At 36.0% G+C, this 8,618-nt stretch overlaps 1 pseudogene; it reads right to left on the reverse strand.

Annotated features, from left to right (window-relative positions):
* Positions 1–7,473: 7,473 nt before the first annotated feature.
* LOC101686232 lies at positions 7,474–8,158 on the reverse strand (annotated as a pseudogene).
* Positions 8,159–8,618: the final 460 nt, after the last annotated feature.

The raw sequence follows: 8,618 nt of genomic DNA on the forward strand, positions 1-8,618 counted from the left end.
TATGATCAAAACTTTCCTAAAAAGTAAACTCCAGGTCCAGATGCCATTACTGGTGAATTCTATAAAAAATATTTCTGTCTGTCTGTCTGTCTGTCTATCTATCTATCTGATTGGTTCTGTTTCTATTGGTTTCTGTTTCTATGGTTAAATCTTCCTAATCCAAGATGCAATTTAATAAAGAAATGTTAGGATAAGATTGCAGAATTGGGTATAAAACTGGTTAATGACTAACATTAATAGGACAATAAACTATAGTTTGGGTGGCTATCAGTTTCACTGATAATTATTTTCATCTCCCCAGACCAATGTCTACAGTTTTAACATGAAACTCCTCAAAATCTCAGACCTTCAAATAATGGTAAATAGTAGGTTTAGCTAGATACTATATATTCTCATTCATATATATTATATATATATAATATATATGAATATATTCATAATATATATAATATATATAATTTTATATATATACATAACCTTATAATGGTAAATAGTAGGTTTAGCTAGATACTATATATTCTCATTCATATATTCTATATATATATAGAATAGATATAAAATTCTATATATAATTTTATATATATATACATAACCTTCCAAGATCAATAGGGGCAAAGACCACTCAATAGTTTGAGTGGTCTTTGCCCCTATTGATCTTGGAAGGTTATGCTGCCCATATTTTTGCCTTATTTCTAAATTTTGGATAATTTATTATAATACCTTAAAGAAATTAATAATGTAATTTACAAGCTGAGATTATTTATGACTTACATGATTGACTAAACCTTATGTCAGAAATATTTAAGTAAAATCTTTTTTTTTTTAAAGGTTTTATTTATTTATTTGACAGAGAGAGATCACAAGTAGGCAGAGAGGCAGGTAGAGAGAGTGAGAGGTAAGCAGGCTCCCTGCTGAGCAGAGAGCCTGATGCAGGGCTCGATCCCAGGACACTGAAATCATGACCTCAACCGAAGGCAGCGGCTTAACCCACTGAGGCACCCAGGCACCCCAGTAAAATCTTCAAGTTAATGGAAATATCAAGCTCACTAGGAAAATGGACAAAAGATGTGAACGTGCATTTCACAGAAGGTAAATTACATTTGGCCAATAAACATGTGGAGAGATGTTCTACCACATTTGTGATCAGAGAAAGGAAAATCAAGACTATAAATAAATCCTATTTTATACCCATTTGAGTCACAAAAAATTAGTAGGCTGATGCTACAACATGCTGGAAAAGGACATGGATTTAAAAACACTTCTTGTAAATTGCGATAATTAATCACTTTGGAAAATATTTTGCCATTATCTTACAGAGCTGAACATCTGCTTGCCAAATGACTCAAAATATTGCACATATATACCAGAAGTCATGTATAAGAATATTTTATCAAACAGAGATATCTTTACTACAAAAACAAGAAAAAAATATAGTCAACAAAAGAATAACCAAATCTATTCAGACAACTAAATATTATTCAACAGCAAAATAAATATGCCTAGCTATGTGCAAAAATATCAATGAAACTTAACAGATTACTATTGATTTTAAAAATTAAGTCCTAGAAGATTATACCAGAGCCATTGTGTTGGAAGCATTCTGAGGGCACTATTCACATTAAATTTCATATAAAAAATAATCCTCTGAATGTTTCGTAAATATGGTTGAATCCATCAATTTCTGTATTTGCCAATGTGCAGGTGTTGGTAACCTCAGTGAAAGTGATCTGTGGAATTCCAGAGACAAAGCCTGATTAGATGAGACTCAGGAAGGAACGGGAGATGAGAGGGTGCAGACTGTTTATGCAAACAATGCTTGTGAGGGATGTGCTGTGGAAGAATACAGATATATTTCAGAACCAGATGCCAGTGTATTGTTATTTGTGGCATCTATGAGATAGTTGGGAGAACTGACAAGGGAAGACAAAAAATTTATCATCCTGTGGAGGGAAGTCCCACTTACTTTCTTGACTATAGCTTTACCATGTAGTAGATGTTGAAAAACTCTTCTATTAGAGAAAAGCTTGTGTTGCTTTCAGTGTTGGGTTCCAACTGTGGGCAAACCAAAGAGTCTACTAGAGGTACACTAGAGGTACATATGCTAATCTTTAGAAGAGCCCCACTTACATGGATCTATCTAAAGAACAATGTAGAGAAGAATACTGTGTTTCTCCAGATAGGAGAATTTAATTCCGTAAATGAGTACATGGTATATCTTTTTTTTTTTTTTCCTTTTTTTTTTTTTTTTTTTGACTGGGTACAGTATACTTCATCAATGATACATGACAAGGTAGGGATTCTTAAGCCCTTCCCCTTCATCAGGAGGTCTGGGATGGAAACTGTGTAGAGGTCAGGTGATTCTCAGTGTGTTAGTGGATGAATTGGTGCAAGGACTTCCCACTAGCTGAGGGGCCTCTCTCTTCCCCTTGTGCTCTTGTCGGTACTTGGTGCATCATAAAAGAACAAAGTACAGAAGCTGGAATTAGATCCTCCACTGACCCATCTTGGATGACACAAAGACTCTGAGATCTCATCCAGTGCAACAAAGACCAAAGGCTAAACACCATGCTTAATCCAATATACTTTCCATATACATAGTAGATGTTATATCAGATATCAGACTTGGTCATATATAAAGATTCCAGCACCTCAAGCAAGGCCCAGAGCTGAAGAAGACATAATTTAGCTGGTTCACACAGTGAGTCCTAAACGTGTGAAATCTTCTACATTACTACAAGTACAGGATTTAACCCCTTGAAGATTTGAAACAATCCTTCTATTTAGATTCTTAACCACCTGGGTTACTAGGCTCTGTAGAAATAATTTTTCTTTCTAAGACCATTTCCCTTGTTAGTGATCTCTTTTCCTAACTTCTACTTAAGGCTTTTCACTCTGATAGTTTAATGTCTTTACATCCGGTCCCCTACTTTAGTTTCTTTACTTGCCTACTGCTTTTGCCTTTGGTTATTAACTCTAATATTACCCCTTTGAATAACATTTTAAAAAATCTTTATTTGGGGGGCTCCTGGATGTCTCAGTTGGTTAAGTATCTGCCTTCAACTCAGGTCATGATCCCAGGGTGCTGGGATCGAGTCCTGCATCAGGCTCCCTGCTCAGTAGGGAGCCTGTTTCTCCCTCTTCTTCTGCCTGCTGTACTCCCCCCACCCACCCTCTCCTCATGTGCTCTGTCTCTCACACTGTCTGTCTCTCATATACTCTCTCTCATATAAATAAATAAAATATTAAAAAAAAATCTTTATTTGGCATGTAAAATTGCCAGGAATTGCTCTTGGTGCCCTGTACCAAAGGGCAGCAGCGAGGAAGGGTGGTGGAGCCATCCAGGTTCTTCAGGACACAGAAACAGGATGAACACCAGAATCTAATCTATGGTGTATGTTAGGGATTAGATCAACCCTTTTATCAAAGCAGAATACCCCTTAGGACACTATCAGAAGGTGATCTGGATGTCAATATGACAAGAGTGAGATGCAGGGTGGAAGACTGCTAGCAAAGCACAAAAGACAACAGCAAAGACAGTGGAATGGAAGGGGCATGCTGAGCTAGTCCAGATAAACATTGGAGACCATAGCAGAAGTGCATAAAGTGAAAGCTCCTGAACGTTCTGGATACCCAGTCAGAGTAAGCCATATAGAATTAACCATGTAGCAAGGAAAGGGAAAAAGAATTGAACACATCTTGAGAAGTTGGGAGTTCAAGGGAACAGAGAGAGACATGATGTTCTCTTGGACTAAAGCAGAGCCCCCTCTTGTATAGAGTAAGCAGAGGGAGGACAGGGGAATAAAGTTTAAGATAAACACCTGAGGGGTTCTTGCTCACAGTCATCACGGAATATAGTCATGGATTTCAGATACTAGAGAAACTGCCAACCTGTGAAACAGAAAACTTGGACTGGGCTCTCTTCATTAATATTTCTTCTCTTCTTTTCCTTTGACAAAAAAATATATTAGTTTTCTTTTTCTTTTACTTTTTTTTTTGTTTGTTTGTTTAGACTTATATAATTCAGCCTCATTATAAAGAACTCAAATTAGAACACAAAGAAAAACAATCCTCAAAATAACCTTGGTTATTATTAAGTTAATAATGTTCAGACCTTGGTCTCTTTATATGTACAGTTAAGAGTAGACACATAAAAAGACATCTGATAGACAAACAAAATGTTCCTAAACAGGATTGCACTATGAAGCCTCATTCAAAAAGATTAGTCTACTTATTTTGACTTGGTTACTAAAAATGAAGAAATTAGAGAAATTGCAAACATTTTGATAAATATTTTCTATGGATACCTATACATTAAGAGAAAAAAACAGGAGAAAGGCTAAAAGGTTGAGATCATTGAGTTTTATTTCCTGAAAAACATTTTTCTGTTTTAGGCAGGCGCTGAAAGACATTTGCTACTTACACACACATTCTCCACCTTCCCTTTTAAAACTCAGTTTTTAAAAATTGTTATATATGTTAATTGTCCAATTTTATAACATTTGTATTCTGTTCTATAAAAATAATTCTGTATTTTTTTCTTATTACATTGAGCTTTTGATGGGCTCCATTTTGTGTTAGAGTTGTTTAATTAATGAACTAATATGTAATTAATATTTTTAAAAGATGACCTTATATTCCCTGAAGGTGAGAGAGTTTGAGAATGTCTGACGTTTACTTAAATAGATACCTGACTCGATCATAAGCAAATGGGAGTTCACCATTTCTTTTCTTTCTTTCTTTTTTTTTAATAAACATATATTTTTATCCCCAGGGGTATAGGTCTGTGAATCACCAGGTTTACACACTTCACAGCACTCACCAAAGCACATACCCTCCCCAATGTCCATAATACCACCCCCTTCTCCCAAACCCCCTCCCCCCAGCAACCCTCAGTTTGTTTTGTGAGATTAAGGGTCACTTATGGTTTGTCTCCCTCCCAATCCCATCTTGTTTCATTTATTCTTCTCCTACCCACTTAAGCCCCCATGTTGCATCACCACTTCCTCATATCAGGGAGATCATATGATAGTTGTCTTTCTCTGCTTGACTTATTTCGCTAAGCATGATACGCTCTAGTTCCATCCATGTTGTCGCAAATGGCAAGATTTCATTTCTTTTGATGGCTGCATAGTATTCCATTGTGTATATATACCACATCTTCTTGATCCATTCATCTGTTGATGGACATCTAGGTTCTTTCCATAGTGTGGCTATTGTGGACATTGCTGCTATAAACATTCGGGTGCATGTGCCCCTTTGGATCACTACGTTTGTATCTTTAGGGTAAATACCCAGTAGTGCAATTGCTGGGTCATAGGGCAGTTCTATTTTCAACATTTTGAGGAACCTCCATGCTGTTTTCCAGAGTGGCTGCACCAGCTTGCATTCCCACCAACAGTGTAGGAGGGTTCCCCTTTCTCCGCATCCTCGCCAGCATCTGTCATTTCCTGACTTGTTGATTTTAGCCATTCTGACTGGTGTGAGGTGATATCTCATTGTGGTTTTGATTTGTATTTCCCTGATGCTGAGTGATATATAGCACTTTTTCATGTGTCTGTTGGCCATCTGGATGTCTTCTTTGCAGAAATGTCTGTTCATGTCCTTTGCCCATTTCTTGATTGGATTATTTGTTCGAAAGGAATCCATCAAAATCCTTGAGGAGAACACAGGCAGCAACCTCTTCGACCTCTGCCGCAGCAACATCTTCCTAGGAACAACGCAAAAGGCAAGGGAAGCAAGGTAAAAATGAACTATTGGGATTTCATCAAGATCAAAAGCTTTTGCACAGCAAAGGAAACAGTTAACAAAATCAAAAGACAACTGACAGAATGGGAGAAGATATTTGCAAATGACATATCAGATAAAGGACTAGTGTCCAGAATCTATAAAGAACTTAGCAAACTCAACACCATTTCCTTTCTTAATCTGTTGCAGAGTTGAGCCTTTCTTCTACCAGTCCTTTCTGGAAATGTGAAGAATCTTTTCTTTATTTAATTATTTCTTTCAACTATGTAAATAATTTTAAAAGTCAAATAGCTTTACTATGCTTACGATGAAAGCTTAAGACTTTCTATTGCCCTCTTTTAATCATTGAGGTTATACATTTAACCCGAGAGCTCTTTTTTCTGCCAGTTGCCTCCGTACTATAAATCACATTTAAAAAATTTTTGATTTGAGTATAGTTGACACACAGTGTTAACATTAGTTTCAGGTGTACAACACAGTGATCCAATGTCTCTATACATTATGCTGTGCTCAGCAAAAGGGTAGCTCCCATCTGTCACCATATGACACTATTACCATATCACTGACAATATTCCCTATGCTGTGCCTTTATAAGCCACATTTTTATATTATCATTCCTTGGCCTTTCTGTTTTAGATTTTATTTAATAACTTTCTATTATGAAAGATCTATATTTGCTTCTCTTTGAGGTAAATACTTTCGCTCCTTTGATGTTCCTAATGTAGTTTATCTATCACTCTTTTTTGAATTAATTTTTAATGTTCATGAATTTATGACAATGCAAATATTATTCACAGCTAAAAGAAGTATTGTACTGTGATTACAATGACTTTTCTTAGGGAATGTTTTATTTGTCCTGGAATTAATGACTACTTTGATTTTTTTTTCTCTGTTTCCTGTATAATTTATGAATCACCAAACTCTTTGACCTTACTGATGACCTAGAAAATACACTGAAATACCTCAGTTGCTATCATGAATGTTAACTTCTTGGCAGTATCCTTCCTGGAAGTCACCACCCTCCAACTCCTGTCTGCATTGTCTATCTTCTAGGACAACAGTTTAGCAATGGTTGTCTTAGGTTTTTGCCTTCGCCATGTTTCTGTTCATTTCCTTGTTTTTCTTTTGTATTGGATTTTGTGCTTTTTGTGCTATGTCTTCCTTAGGTTAATTATTTTAACTGTTGTCAGTGAGTTACTTTAAGTGTAGTGAATTAATTATTTTGACTGTAGTAAATCTTCCGGTTACTTTTTACTGGTAATGGATCCAAGAGAGACTTTTTGAGGACTTACATATGAGAAAACATCATTATTCATCCTTCACAATTGACTAGTAGTCTGAATGGGAAATTCTAATTTGAGATTATTTTCCCTTACAATCTTAAAGGCATTATGTCATTGCTATACATAACAGTGATTTGGACATAACACCCATGTGAAGTTTGTATTCTGATACTTCATTGGTTACCCATTTCCCCTCTTCACTTTCTTTCTTTCTTCCTTTTTTTTTTTTTTTTTTTTTTTTTTAGAATACAAATCAAAGTTTATTGAACAAAATTAAGGTCTTTATATCTCATAGTTCACTACTGCAAAACAAAGGTTAGGTATCGTTTTAAAATCATTCACAAACATTTAACCTTCACTCCCCCTCACACCCACTAGTAAAATGACCCGACCAAATGTTACCAAAACAAAACACTATAAAAAACACCAAGTCCCATAAAGACCCCTATCTCGTATGTAATTTCTTGGCATAGGTGAGCTTCATGGCATGGGATGGTGTGATTTTCAAATCCTTGTAAAGCATCCCAGCAACTCCAGCCTGTCCGTCATTTGCAAATTCCATGAAAGCAATGCCATGCCTCTAGGTACCAAACATCCTTCCTTGAAACCAGGAAACTGATTAAACAGCATGGATCACATCATCCCATTAGTCTCTTCTGAGAAACAATAAAGGAATAAAGTGCAGTGTGGAGGGTAATCAGGGATCTGAGGATTTGATGTTGAATCTCCTTGGGTATTTGCTGCATGTGGTATTCACAGACCAGGCTTTTTGTGTGAAGTTGTTGTAAAGAGTTCTTCAAAGTTTGTGCTTCTTCTTTTCCTTCCACTTTATCAGCAAAAGTAATACAGATTTTAGATATTATAACAGAATCTCTTTTTGCATCCTGGATTTGCATTTGTTTACCATAAAATGGAAATCCTTGTAACTGTTTGAAGGCATTTGTGGGTGAGCCCAGTTCCTTAAAAATAACAAAGGCTTGTCCCCTCATCTTCACTGTCTTTAAAGCTACAATATCTACCATGTGATCACATTGAGAAAACAGGGAATATAGGGAGCTTTTTAATTCTTCTTTTTAAATTTTTTCACTCATATTGTTGATATCAATTGTAGGATTTGGTCTGATATCCATGTTTTGGGTTACAATGTTCCAATAGCCTGAGGCCCATGCTGGTCCTGTAAACACCGAAATCCCCTCTTCACCTTCTTAAGGCCATTAAAATCTTTATTTTATTCCAGAGATTCTAAAATCAAGTTATACTGTTACCTAATTGTGATTCTCTTTTCATTCATTTTGTAGCCTTCTTAGTGGACACTTTTCATTCTGAGATTCCACATTCTTAAGCTTGATGAGATTTCATGAAGTAGTTCTATGTCAAATTTCTCCCTTCCATTTTCTCTTTCTGTAACTCATGTTTTGAAACTTTTGAACCCCAGGCTGATCATCTATTTGTTTTTTTTTTTTTTTTAAGATTTTATTTATTTATTTGACAGAGAGAAATCACAAGTAGATGGAGAGGCAGGCAGAGAGAGAGAGAGAGGGAAGCAGGCTCCCCGCTAAGCAGAAAGCCCGATGCGGGACTCGATCCCAG

This window comes from Mustela putorius, unplaced genomic scaffold, assembly GCF_011764305.1.
Source record: "Mustela putorius furo isolate JIRA1106 unplaced genomic scaffold, ASM1176430v1.1 tig00003858_pilon_pilon_pilon, whole genome shotgun sequence".
Classification (NCBI taxonomy): domain Eukaryota; kingdom Metazoa; phylum Chordata; class Mammalia; order Carnivora; family Mustelidae; genus Mustela; species Mustela putorius.